General features: G+C 36.3%; 1 long non-coding RNA gene across 1 annotated transcript; it reads right to left on the bottom strand.

Moving 5' to 3' along the window:
• Nucleotides 1-1,762: 1,762 nt before the first annotated feature.
• LOC136038281 (uncharacterized) lies at nucleotides 1,763-5,862 on the bottom strand. Its single transcript, XR_010620169.1, has 2 exons — nucleotides 3,443-5,862; nucleotides 1,763-3,385 (listed from the first exon to the last, which is right to left on the bottom strand). It is a non-coding gene; the product is annotated as an uncharacterized LOC136038281 (long non-coding RNA).
• Between the last annotated feature and the right edge of the window lie 9,441 nt (nucleotides 5,863-15,303).

The following is a 15,303-nucleotide window of genomic DNA, read 5'->3' on the forward strand; positions in this document are numbered from 1 at the left end:
AAATTGGAAAACTGTGAAACCGAGACAAATACAAACAAGTCCAAAAACAAACATTTTTTTTAATGATCGGAGTAAGTGGGCAAGGTAAAATCACTGAGTTTTTTCAATGAGAAATTCAAGTTGAAAAGTTCCAGATTTTCAAAAATCCGCAATCAAAATACTTGTTGCAGTTTTGGAAGGATGGGGATACCAGCCCAAAACTGCAACTGCTGTGTATTCAACACTTGCCCCGGTTTATCCAACTGGCATGCTGCTGCCATCTTTGTTTTAGTGTTTGCTATATTAGTTATATTTTTTACTCGTTTCGTTCATTTTTGTCTTGTATGTAGTAGTTGTTAAAGTGTTGAAGTTGTTGAAGTCACCCCAAAAAAGAAAGAAAGAAAGAAAGAAAACAAATAAATACCCATCTCTTATCTTTTTAGTGGGATAAAAAATAAAAAAAAAATGCAAAATTCAGTATTTTATAGATGGGAGCTTGAAACATATCCCTAAAAATGGTTGAGAGCTGTCCATTTTTTTTTACCACGTTTTTCCTGAAATCCAATAATTCTAAAAACAGTCAGGGAATCAAGTCACAGTCAGTGGATTATTTGTTAGTTCAAAATATGCTTCTTTATTTTTATTTTTTCTTCTAACGCCAGATTATAAACTATATGCACCCTTATATTGACACTCTGAAACTAAAACTCATTACGCGTTCAGAAATTAGTATGACCAAGTCCACTTTTTCGAAGTACTTAATTGACTCTTAAAGCTACACAGTCGCATGGACATTCCCTGAAAATGAATACTAATCCCATAAACTACTTTTCTTATCATTGATTTTTTAAATAATTTTGAAACCAGTCAATTCTTAAATTTACCAAAAATTATTCCGCATAATCAAGCCCAATAGGAAACACTTAAAATATTAGATTTCTTCCCCGCCAGGTTAAAAAGAAAATGAGAAAAGATGTTTCTTTCCATTGTTAAAGTTATTATTATTTGCTATAAACGGAGATACAAAACTGAGTCAGGGCTGGTATCCCCATCCTTCCCCCTCTCCCTAAATCCCCTTACGTGGCAGGTTACATTATTAAATTGCATTATTAAATTTTCCAGCATAAATTTCTTTCACAGGAGTTTAGAGATTTAGAGAAATTCAAAGACGAGATGTGTCCGAAATATTGAACTTCGAACTTACTTTGGACTAAGCGAGAACGGCTCTTTACTAAATGGGTCGATTTAAGGCAGCAGCTTATGTCTCGCCGTTGTAAATAACCAAAATATTGCGAAATGATCATTTCTAATAAAAAGATCTATCTCTATTAAACTGTTATTTGTACGAAACGGAATGGAAATGTGGCCGAAGCTTTATAAACATGTTTACTGCTATTGTTTAAGGAAATTGATCTTTAGGGATTATCATAGAAAAAGCCCCCTCTTCTCTGTGAATGTATGTTTCTGGTCTTTAGTTATATTAATTTCATAAAAGTTTTGAAGGCAAAAGCTTTTCTGATTTTTTTTTCTATGTTGGCAATGCAAAGTTTTGTCCCTAAGAAATCGACATAAATTTCTTTCACAGGAGTTTAGAGATTTAGAGAAATTCAAAGACGAGATGTGTCCGAAATATTGAACTTCGAACTTACTTCGGACTAAGCGAGAACGGCTCTTCACTAAATGGGTCGATTTAAGGCAGCAGCTTATGTCTCGCCGTTGTAAATAACCAAAATATTGCGACTTTACCAACTTCAGATACATTGAAAAACTTAAACAGATAATAAGCAGGAATCGAAATTTTATTAATGCTACAAAATATAAAACCGAAAAAGATTCCTGAGACAATTGACATTTCTTTGGAATATATGAACGACTTATCTCACAGGGTAATATCTTTCAAATGCTTTCAAATCTAAAACGCTTGCGTTTTTACTTAGGAATAAACATAGAAAATAATTAATTTCACATTCGGACGGCGCAGGTCAATCAATATACAAAAACGTATTGCGGAAAAAAAGAAGAAACTAAGATCTGCAAGCAAGGTCGTATTCAGGATTTTTGGTCGGGGGGAGACGGTAAAAACAACTTTACAAAATACAACAATTATCGTTTATCTGTATTTTGCCACTTTTTTACCTGTCAGACAAACATTCGGAAAGAAGACAGAGGGGGGGGGGTTCAAACCAAATAACCCCCTCCATTCTGGATACGTCCCTGACTTTAATTTAAAGGCACTAATGCCAGAAAATAGCAGAATGCGTATCAAATCAGAGAACAGAAATAACACTTCCAATATCAACACGCATTTAAAAAGTACGAGAGAAAACGCTTAAATGTATTTTAAGTCGAGAATAACATAAAAAGAAACATTAAAAGGATTCCTCAAACTATTTTAAATAAAAAAACTGTCAAACTGTATTTTAAAAAATAGCAAAATTGACAGAAACTAACCTAAGGATAGCCGATATGGACTAACTAGGTTACTAACTATGGCACTAATTAGGTTACTAACCTAAGGATAGCCAATATGGCACAAACATCATGAAATTGGAAAACTGTGAAACCGAGACAAATACAAACAAGTCCAAAAACAAACATTTTTTTAATGATCGGTGTAAGTGGGCAAGGTAAAATCACTGAGTTTTTTCAATGAGAAATTCAAGTTGAAAAGTTCCAGATTTTCAAAAATCCGCAATCAAAATACTTGTTGCAGTTTTGGAAGGATGGGGATACCAGCCCAAAACTGCAACTGCTGTATATTCAACACTTGCCCCGGTTTATCCAACTGGCATGCTGCTGCCATCTTTGTTTTAGTGTTTGCTATATTAGTTATATTGTTTACTTGTTTCGTTCATTTTTGTCTTGTACGTAGTAGTTGTTAAAGTGTTTTTTTTTAATGATCGGGGTAAGTGGGCAAGGTAAAATCACTGAGTTTTTTCAATGAGAAATTCAAGTTGAAAAGTTCCAGATTTTCAAAAATCCGCAATCAAAATACTTGTTGCAGTTTTGGAAGGATGGGGATACCAGCCCAAAACTGCAACTGCTGTGTATTCAACACTTGCCCCGGTTTATCCAACTGGCATGCTGCTGCCATCTTTGTTTTAGTGTTTGCTATATTAGTTATATTTTTTACTTGTTTCGTTCATTTTTGTCTTGTACGTAGTAGTTGTTAAAGTGTTGAAGTTGTTGAAGTCACCCCAAAAAAGATTGACAGAAATAACACTTCTAATATCAACACGCATTTAAAAAGTACGAGAGAAAACGCTCAAATGTATTTTAAGTCGAGAATAACATAAAAAGAAACATTAAAAGGATTCCTCAAACTCCAACAATCAATTTGGTTATTTTTTTTAGTTTTATTATTTGTTGTGTAATTTAAAAAATAGCAAAATTGACAGAAACTAACCTAAGGATAGCCGATATGGCACTAACTTGGTTACTAACTATGGCACTGGGTACTAACCTAAGGATAGCCGATATGGCACAAAAATCATGAAATTGGAAAACTGTGAAACCGAGACAAATACAAACAAGTCCAAAAACAAACATTTTTTTTTAATGATCGGGGTAAGTGGGCAAGGTAAAATCACTGAGTTTTTTCAATGAGAAATTCAAGTTGAAAAGTTCCAGATTTTCAAAAATCCGCAATCAAAATACTTGTTACCACAGGTTTTTCTTTTACTTCCTTTTTCCCCGGAATGGAAAATTTATTAATGGAATTTAATAATGTAACCTGACACGTAAGGGGATTTAGGGAGAGGGGGAAGGATGGGGATACCAGCCCTGACTCAGATTTGTATCTCCGTTTATAGCAAATAATAATAACTTTAACAATGGAAAGAACCATCATTTCTCATTTTCTTTTTAACCTGGCGGGGAAGAAATCTAATATTTTAAGTGTTTCCTATTGGGCTTGATTATGCGGAATAATTTTTGGTAAATTTAAGAATTTGCTGGTTTCAAAATTATTTAAAAAATCAATGATAAGAAAAGTAGTTTATGGGATTAGTATTCATTTTCAGGGAATGTCCTTTCAACTGTGTAGCTTTAAGAGTCAATTAAGTACTTCGAAAAAGTGGACTTGGTCATACTAATTTCTGAACGTGTGATGAGTTTTAGTTTCAAAGTGTCAATATAAGGGTGTATATAGTTTATAATCTGGCGTTAGAAGAAAAAATAAAAAATAAAGAAGCATATTTTGAACTAACAAATAATCCACTGACTGTGACTTGATTCCCTGACTGTTTTTAGAATTATTGGATTTTTGGAAAAACGTGGTAAAAAAAATGGATAGCTCTCAACCATTTTTAGGGATATTTTTCAAGCTCCTATCTATAAAATACTGAATTTTACAATTTTTTTTTATTTTTTATGCCACTAAAAAGATTAGAGATGGGTATTTATTTTTCTTTCTTTCTTTCTTTCTTTTTTGGGGTGACTTCAACAACTTCAACACTTTAACAACTACTACGTACAAGACAAAAATGAACAAAACAAGTAAAAAATATGACTAATATAGCAAACACTAAAACAAAGATGGCAGCAGCATTCCAGTTGGATAAACCGGGGCAAGTGTTGAATACACAGCAGTTGCAGTTTTGGGGAGCGCAGGCATGTAAGACCCGTCCTACTGAACTAACCCAACTCCGATCTTGATTTGCTTCTTGTGAATTTGAAACTAAGAAAAACACAATAAAACAGTGTAATAAGCATAACTAAATGAATATAAACTATTATTGTTTAAATGTTAAAAAACCATTCCTTTCCAACAATCTAATTAATAAATCTTTATCAAGTTTTAGCCGATTCGACGCACGTCAATAAGCCACAGAAAAGTACCTGGCTGGAAAAATGTGGTTTTTTGGGAAAGTATAAAAAGTAAAGTTTTCTAGCTTTGGTGCCTTTGTTGTTCTTAAGTCATTTGTCGTCTAAAAGGATATAGCATAAGTAAGTGTGATTTAGGTTTTAGGTTTTTTTTTAACGTCTTTATAAATGTTAAGGGTTGTATCGTGCTTATCCTGCATTTTCAGTTAATACAGTAGTTGAGAGAGAATCTTGGATTTCCTTAGTTTGATCTCGGAAAGGACCAACGCATACTTGTCTAGGCATTTGGGATCGACTTTGGTGTTGCAGTCATCTACGCCTGCGGCTGCTATCACTGGGTGTTTCGAACCCGGCGGGCTCGCCTTAACAAGCGTTAAGGCCCCACGAAAAAGATTCACGCCAGGCAGTTGACCGTTGGGCTAATACAGTCTTCAGGCGCAGCGAACCGAGTGACCTAAGAGCATTACAGTGGTGGCAGCGGTACTGAGTTAAAAAAAAGGACATCCAGGGGCTAGGTCTCTTCCGTCATGTCTTTGACAGAAGAGCAGGAAAAGAAAATATCCTCTCTCACTACGGTATTAGGGATAGCGAAAAGTATTCTTGAATATGCGGGAACAATCGACGTAGATGAGTTCATTGAAAGACTCAAAATCTTCAATGAACTTGCACAGCCGTATGACTTTAAGACTAAGAAGCAGTGTCTAGCGACTAGACTAAGAGGGAGTGCCTTGCAATATTTTGATTCTATTAGAGATATGGAAACTGTATATGACTGTATGGACAAATTTGTTGAAGCTTTTAAAGCTAGGTTTATTGAAACAAGTTCTACCGAAAAACTAAAAACAGAAATAGTAACATTTGATAGCTCCTCGGGCATTAGGAAGTACGCAGACATAATTTGTAGAGCAGTGTGTTTACAGCTAGGAAAAACTGGGGAAGATGAAACAATCAAAAAGTATAATTATACGCATTTACGCAGGGATGGCCGAAAAAATTAGTTAGACTTTTACTTTCTCGAAAACCAGATTCACTGGAAGAAGCCATAAGGCTCATAGAGAGAGAAATACAAATACATGAAACAATGAAAAAATTTGAAAAAATGTCGATAAATTTAACAGAAGGAGAGAATAACAGGGATCGGGGTAGAAAGCGAGTAAGATTTTTGAAGGAAACTCAGAACGAAGGGTCTAGAAGCTTTTTTCGACCCAGATTTGAGGAGACAACTGGAGATTGGAAGCGATTTCATAAGAAAGACAAAAGAGGAGACCAAAGGACGAATCTGAAAAGACGGGATCACCTGCTATTACTACGGAAAGCCTAATCATTATGCTTCTGAATGTCGTACCAGAATTCGTAATGGAGACAGAGGTTACAGAGAATATGGATCCCAAAGCAGAAAAATCAGACAAATTGTGGACCCAGAGGAGAACAATCCAAAGGGTATCCTCGAGGAAGGGTCAAAGGACGATTTTTCAGACCAATTAGCGCCAACAGGGACATCACAGGACCAAGCAACACATACACACCTGGAAGAGATGGAGGACATTTTGTTAGAGAATTCAGCCCCAGAAACCAAAGAATGGTTCAGGCAAATGCAAGAAAGGAGTCATGGGACGATCCTATACCAAGCTCATTTTGGCCAAACTACATATGTGGTGATTTAAACTTCAATGTGGTGATTTTAATAATTCTACGAGTTTACCCATAGTTCGTTGTTTTAGTATAGAGTGTTTTAAAAATGTACCTTGTCTAATTGATACGGGAGCTTCGACTTCAATGATCAGAGAGAAAATATTTAGGAGACTACCGTCAAATATACAAAATAAAATTCAAAATGTACGAACAGCCTAACATCAATCACAGGTCATCAGTTGAGCATTTTGGGGGAATGCCATTTAAAACTTCATACAGATAAAGAAGGGAAAGGGATGAGCAGATGATTATTTGCAGGGAAATCTTCAATGAAATTTGACCCTTGGTGCGAGGTTGGCGCAGAATCGCAGGTTTCACAGGGAATTAGTCTACCTAATTAGCCTAATCAAGCCATAAATAAGAGAAGCTTCGCTATTTAGCAAGAAGAAGAAAAAGAAGTAACAGAAGAAGAACAAATAACAGTTCAAGACGCCTCATATAGACAGGGGAAGCCCTCTATATGAGGGCTAAATATAGCTCTCATATAGAGGGCTAAATAGTCTTGAATGGAAAGCCCATAATTCCTAGCATAAGAAGAATTAACCTTGGTGCCATCTATTTATACTTTTGTTTAGAAATGATTTTTTTTTTTTTACAACAACCAGGGGATTAAATAAATATGTACTGAACATAATAAAAATTCAACTACAATTTTTCAAAACAAGAAGAAATCTTTATTCAGATTAAAGTGGAGTAAAAATGAAATGAATAAATTAACAAATCAAACATATTAATAGATTAACATATTAAATATTCAATTGAAATATAGACAAATATTTTGAGTGAGGGATTACATTTTTAGCTCGTTTCATGTTACATGTACTTGGTGTTGCACAAAATCGAAGCAAAAAATTGCATTTCTTCCCCCTTCTCTATGTTTACCCCCTATCCCTAGAAATGCACCCAATGGGTATATGTAACCTCGATGTCTACTAAGATAGTAAAAAAAAAATCACACAAGTCATTCATGATAAGAATTAAGGTATGAGAACGGAAAGAAAACATAAACTAGAGCCCTGTCTTGACATATATTACCCATTGACAATGATAAGCCAATGCTGGTTTCTCAATCAATTTCAACAATGTTATTGCTAATTTATCAGTTGTATACTAATCTTGTCTAATTAAACAAATAATAATTATATATACGTATGTTTATTTATCAGCAAATGTTTTCTTGAAAGCGACACTTTAATACTCTCTGAAAACTAGCATAATTCCATTTTCCTATGTGAAAAAAAAAACGGTCTAGATAGGTCACGACTTTGGGAAAATTCGTTAGAGCCTTGATTTTTTTAAATAAATGACATCGCAAATAATTGAAAGTTATAATAGTTTCTGCTGAAGATGAGTTTATGTCCTAATTAAAATTAAATTACATTTTTATGCACTTAGAACTTAAATTACATTATTGCAATTTAAATTGCAAACTTAAATTGCATTATAATTTAATATGTATGTCGATAGCATAGAACAATCTGTTGGAATAAACATACAAATACGTTTGCCAAATGAAATAAACTGAAACTAAAGTTGTTTTGCTAAAGGGATTAAAAAATCTGCTTATTTCCCCCCCGAGCGAAACAGGTCCCCTGTTACTACTTCATTATATCGGGCAAGTATTATCGAAGTTACAGACGTTAAACGTCAGAACCTATTTTCTAACGACCGCAAAATGTACATTTCACGTGAAAATGCATTTGTATGGAAAAAAATAAGATATCTTAGGCTTACCATCAGAACTTTTCTTCTCCGTCCCAGGAATTACAAATGGCTTATCAAAATCGGCATCTTCCCTATGCTCCATGGCCAACATCGTGGCTGGTTCTATGCCTTTATTCTCAGTAAAGTAAATGGAACGCTTGCAGCCTTCGACGGGGAAGCCCATTTTCATAAGGGTTTGCATTATCGTAGTATCGTAGACGAATTCTAGAATACCAATTAAAACACAATCATTTGACAGAATTATTCAAAAAATTAATAGCAAAAGATACATTAAAAAAATGTGTTATTCTTGGATCATACTTTGTCACTTACAAAGACAATCTATATACTTCAGTTTCCTTCACCTAGGACTTCTCTGAAGCAAGTAGTGCCGAGGCAAAACGGAAACAAAACTTCAAGTTCTACTTGAAAAGTACTAGAATCTGGAGGCCTTTCTTGGTTTGACAGGCGTGTCTTTCCAAAACCACACCAGCATTTGTCCAATAAGAGAGTCTTCTTACTACCACCGTCCCATTTAACCAAACACTTGGAAAACTATCATTTGCCTGGAATCCTGGGAACTTGTTCATCATGTGTCAATCCTATGACACGGCATTCCACCTTTAGACTACAAGCGGCCAAGCTTAGATCACTTGTTCGCCTGTGACTTCAAGCAAATTCAGTTCCCCATTTTGCATACAGGTCCAGTGGGACCTGTTTTTTTGTAATTTTTTATCGTTTTTTTTTAATAACGCCAGGATATCTGGCTGTACCTCCGCGAAAAAATCCCCCTCCCCAAGGAAATGTCCTCTGGACAATTCAAGCTTGGGAAAAATACCCCGGCCAATTACTCTTAATAACAATTACCCAGGAGTAATATTGAATCGGTAGAGAGAAGGCAAATAAAGAAATTTCTTTTAGGAATTCTGGCAAATTCCCCCAGTGTAAAATTTACTCTGAAAAGTTCACCCCCTGGAATTTTCTCTTCCCATAATTCCCCAAAAATCTCCCCATAAAAACTCCCCCCAGCACAAAATTCGTCCTCCCCTCCCCACCCGAAAAATGTATGCATACTCCCCAATAACAAATACCACTTGTAAACCATGGACAAATTTGAAAACTTAAGGACCTTTCCCCAAGGGCTGTGGGGGGGGGGTCATGTTATCTCCAAAATATAGTTAGTTGGCCTTTCAACTATGCTGAACAAATAGCTACCTTAAAATTTTTATCAGACGATTTTGGGAAAAAAGTAGCGTGGAAAGAGGCCTAGTTGCCCTCCAATTTTTTGGTCGCTTAAAAAGGGCACTAGAACATTTCATTTCCTTTTGAATGACCCTCTCCAGAATTTCCAGGCCCACTGGGTTGATACTATCACCCCTGGAAAAAAATAAAAATAAACACGCATCCGTGATCTTTTTTCCAGCAAAAATTACAAAATACCACATTTTCCCAGATAGGGGCTTGAAACCTCTATAGTAGGGTTCTTTGATACGCTGAATCTGCTGGTGTGATTTTCAGTAAAATTCTATGACTTTTAGGGGGTGTCCCCTCTTTTTTCGAAGATCAGGCAAATTTTCTTTGGCTCGTAACCTTTGATGGGTAAAATTAAGCTTAATGAAACTTACATATTTGATATCAGCACAAAAATCCGATTCTTTTGATTTGTCTGTTGGTATCAAAATTCTGTTTTTTAGAGTTTCGGTTACTATTGAGCCAGGTCGCTCCTTACTTCGAATCGTTGAGAAGGGATAAGATAAGGTAATCATATTTGACAAATACATACATAACATTTTTGTAGCACCTGCTAAGAAACTCCCCCTACGGGCTGCCCCCATTAGCAGCAGGTGGGAGTCTTCTATTCACCACAATCTAAAAGTACTATTTTATATTATTCTAAATGGTAATAATACTAAATCACACGTATACAACAACCATCCTACTTACAAAAAAATACACATAAATACTATTATTTTGCACGACAAATCTTTCCTCTGTGGCCATGAAGGTTACCAGATGACTTGCATTTTGTATTGTAACCAGCATTATATCCAATAAACAGCAAGCAAAATTTCTTATTACAAAAGAAGCTATAGTCATAATTTTAAATTATTGTACTAGATACGATACTCCTCGCGATGAAATAACTCAACCCTCCAAGACACAAGTAACTACCTTCAAATTCTCCTCCTCCGTAGACATGGGTACATGCAAATGAAACTTCCGTTCCAAATTTTTCCCCAATTAGTTATTTATCATTACGAATCCTAAAGCATAAATGAAAAATATTCCTGTGAACTAGGAAATCGATCAAGTGGACAGTTTCACAAAACCAAGTAATATTATTAGTTAAGAGGATGGGTGCAGTGAAGATGTTAAAAGTAGAAAATAAAAAAACATAGGATGTTTTGCAGGAAACTGTAAGATTATTTGCAGGAAACTGCCATTTCCATGCATACTAGGGGTAGATGCACTTCGAAAATATGGTATAATTTAGAATCCGACCAGTAATGAAATCAAAATCACTAGCCCCACAATAAAAAGGGATTTTAATTGCACAACTTTACAAGATACTGATCCTTGCCCAAAATATGAATTACAGCTTAATAATAATGTAACAATAGAGGCAGGGACTTGCATTCAGGTTTCAGCAACAACAAATACTGAACCCAATAAGCAAATAACTGCTTTAATAGAAGGCTATACGCTAGAGAAATATTCTTTGATTTTTATTGAAAGTCAGCTTTTGACCATAGAAAGGGGGACAGCGTACTTGAAAGTGTCAAATTTGAGCAATCAAAAGGTCAAGATTCCAAAAATTAAGCTAGGAGTAGCAGAACAGATTTCTCATGAACATATCAGGTAACTTGAAAATTCCAAGTTATGGGCAAATAGCGTACATGATACATCTTTTAATACACCATGATCAAAGCAGGAGGAAAATGGCATGACAACAACTGAATTCTTGGCACAGTTGGACCTTAAACATTTGTCGCACAGCACCATAGAGCAAGTTGGTGAGATTTTGTGGGAATACAAATGGACTTTCGCCAGACACAAGTCTGATTATGGCTTAACACATTTAATTACACACAAAATACCCACAGAAGGCCCCCCGATCAGAAAGGAACCATACAAAACACCGTATCATTTACGATTGTGGCTGGATGAACAAATTAAAGACATGGAAACACAAGGGGTAATCAAAGAAGCTGTTAGCGAATGGTGTTTTCCATTGGTTATTGTGCGAAAGAAAGATAGCACATGGCGATGTTGTGTGGATTTTAGAGCCTTGAACGCTGTTACAGTGAAAGATGTAATGAAACTTCCCCGCATAGATTCCATTTTGGACTCACTAGGAGGATCTAATTTCTACACTAGTTTCGATCTGACAGCTGGTTACTGGCAAATAGCACTAGATCCCGAAACCAAGCATAAGGCTACTGTCATATTGGATGACGGTAGGACATTCACATTTCAGCGGATGCCTTTCGGTTTATCTTTCAGTCCGAATTGCTTCAGCAGACTCATGAATTTGGTTCTGAAAGAGAACGATCAGGAAGCGTTTTCTCACACTAACACCAAAAAGACAACAGACACACTGAGCTATTTGAATGATGTCATTTTGTTCACTGAAACAATTGAAAGTCATTTGGATGGACTGAAACGAATTTTGGGAAAATTCGAGAGAGCAGGTTCGAAATTGAAACCCCAAAAACTACAAATATTGGTGCAGAAGCTGGTTTTCTTAGGTCATCAAATAAATCAAGGGACCATCCCTCCAAACCCAGATAGACTAGAAATTATCAAGCAACTAAAGCCTCCAAATAATCAGAAAACCTGTAGATCAGTGTGTGGATTATCAAGCTATTTCCGGCGCTACGTTCAAAATTATGCTACTATCGCTAAACCTCTTACCGACCTCCTTAAGAAATCTGGAAATTTCGAATGTCCTCCAGCAGCAGTAGAAGCCCATTCAAGGCTGAAACAGGAATTGTTAAAAGCTCCTGTCTTAGAGCTTCCCAACCTTTCTCATGATTTTTGCTTACAAACGGATGCATCATCAGTAGGTATAGGAGCCATGCTCTTCAATATTAATCCTAATGGAAAAGAATCGATTGTTCAATATGCGAGTCATGCTTTAACTGAGGCTGAAAGAAAGTATTCCACAGTTGAAAGAGAATGTTTAGCTGTCGTCGTGTATATGGAACATTTTCGACAATTTCTCTTGGCGAAGAAATTTACCTTGAGGGTAGACCAAAAATCGCTAATTTGGTGGCATACTATGCAAAACAGCTCCACAAGGTTAACACGATGGGTGCTTCGTCTTCAAGCTTTTGACTATACTGAAATCTACATCAAAGGGCGTAGTAACATATTGCCAGATTTTTGGTCTCGAGATCCAAAGGAAATATCAGAACAATCTCTGACTATAGCCGAAATACAAGAGGAGAGTGCCATCTTTTCGATAAGAAACATAGCACTTCATCAGGACAAAGACGATTTTTGCTCATCAAAGAAAAAATTTATAGCGGAAGGTAAGGAATTAACCGAACAATACAATCATCATATGAAGGACAGATCATTACGAACTAGGCGAAGACTAAAATGTCTTAGGAAGATACTACAGGCCATTACAGGCGTATAGGCAAAATGACACCCGATTAATACCAGTTATACCAAAGAGTATGGAGGGAGAAGTTATTTATTTCTCACATGTCGTAAATGGGTGCCATATGGGAGAAGCACAAACCATGGGTAGAATCAAGGGAAATTTCCATTTTCCAAATATGTATAAAAAGGTCAAAGAATTTATTCAGAGCAGCGAAGATTCCGCAAAACACAAATCACCACAAACAATGCCAAGAGCAGAATTGGAGACTTATGGAGTACCAGCAGGAGTTGGAGACTTGATATCAATTGAAATCTGGGGCTCAGGTGATGGACTTCCAGTATCAGCTCAAGGAAACAGGTGTGTTCTCACCATCGTGGACCATTTCAACTCGTTTTTATACGCCTACCCTGTGCCTGATGAAAAAGCAAGCACTATTGCAAAAACTCTAGTCACTCGCTTATTTTTGGAACATGGTATTTTTCCCAAAACCATTCTAACAGATAATGGGCCTTGCTTTTGGGCTAAACAACTAGACGAAGTCACCACCTACCTTACGATAAAGAGGTGGTATACATCAGCTTATATGGGCATGTGTAATGGGAAAGTAGAACGTAAACACCGTGAGCTTGCATACATGTTGGGTACTCATGCTAAGCAAGAACCAAATCATTGGGACGATCACCTGCCGTTTGTAGAAATTCGCAATAAATACCGCTTATTCTGCAACTTTAGGAGACACGCCGTTTTTCATACAGCACTCGCGGGATCCCAAGATTTGTATGGAGTCTATAGGTAATGAGCGTGTATACTATAATCTGGATCAGTATAAACAAGAAATGATTATGAGAATGAAAAAGGCAATGGAACAGGTAGCTAAAAACTTAGAAAAAGCTAAGGTAAAACAAAAAGATAAATATGATCGTAGAGTTAAAAATACACGGGAATATAAAATAGGAGATATAGTCTGAGTTCAAAAACCAAATTTGGAAGGAACAAAAAAGCTAAAAGAAAAATGGGATGGACCTTTTCGTGTGATAAAAATTCTTTCCAACAATTTAACATATATCTCGAGGCATTCAAACAAACAAACAGAGGAAATAGTACACCATAACCGCATCAAACCTGGTTTCTATCCCAAACCATGGAAAGTGAAACCTGTGCAGGAAAATTATTTAGATACCGATGAAATGGCAGCCCCGGTTCTAACACATCAACCATATCAGTTCTTAGATCTTTTTAACAATTATAACAAATGGGAGGAATTAAAGGAGTATCTAGCACGCACTTGGATGGACTACCTCAAACAATACAACCCGAAGAAAGACTTGTCAGATTCAACCGAATCGAGTGACGTCGAATCTGGAGACGAGAATCCAAAGCAACATTTCTTTCCAACTAAACAGAGTTCACCGATTCCTCCGGCAATCAATCCCTCCACCATTACAGAAGCTATCACCCTAATAGCTCATCCACCAAATAGTTTGCAAATGGGAGAACATGCGAATACACCAAATATAAACTTACCAAAGGAAGAAAATTACTAACTTGTCCATATTGTGGGCGAAGTCGCACGCAAGACTGCGAGGAGTATGCAAACAAGGGATTTCTGGACAGTGGTGATTACACTTGTGGCGCCATCACTAGTGGAGCCAAAGAACCAAAGACGGAGTTCACTAGATTTCTAAATCCAACACCAGCAGAGGATTTAAAAAAATTTACTCTTTGGAATCCCCAACAGAACTGAAACAAAAACAGATAATACAGCGACCAGCTGGACTACGACAGAAAATGACCTCAGAGGACACTGACGATTCGTCAACTGATACCGAAGCTCATGGAGCAGAAGGGTTAACGCTTCGAGAAAAACTTTGGAGGACAGTTCACCCAACTGGGTCTCCAAAAGGTCCGTCAAAATCTGCAGCTCAGGTAGCCAAACAGCTCAAATTAAAAGCAAAACAACAAGAGGAAAAGTTACTGCAAAAATTTGACGAAGCGACAAAAATTAGGTCTCACTCGGATTCTGATGTTACCAAAAAGTCCTGTAAGCATTACGGTGAAAAAAGAAAACGATTAGGGCTTCCACAGGAGTCTGAGTCTCCCCAAGAAAGTTCGTCGGGTAGATCATGTTTACCTCCGACAAGGTTAGTTTTAAACTAATAAGAGAGAAAAAAAAAATATCAAATGTGAAACCCCATAGAAGCGATCCAATTCCAAGTTGGATCGTTTTGTAGACGATATTTGTAGACGTGATCTTTCTTCCGGCCAAAAATACCGCATTTTTTCAGATAGGAGCCTGAAACCTCTAAAATAGGGTTCTATATTGCGATGCAATGGTGTGACTTTCATTGAGATTCTATTAATTCTAGGTTTTTCTCCTTTTTTTGAAATTATGGCAAATTTTCTCAGACTGATAACCTGTGATTGGTAAGACTAAACTGCATATTTGAAACCAACATAAAAATTTGATTCTTTTGTTATACATACTAGTATCA

The sequence above is a fragment of the Artemia franciscana genome, chromosome 17 (genome assembly GCF_032884065.1).
Source record: "Artemia franciscana chromosome 17, ASM3288406v1, whole genome shotgun sequence".
Lineage (NCBI taxonomy): Eukaryota > Metazoa > Arthropoda > Branchiopoda > Anostraca > Artemiidae > Artemia > Artemia franciscana.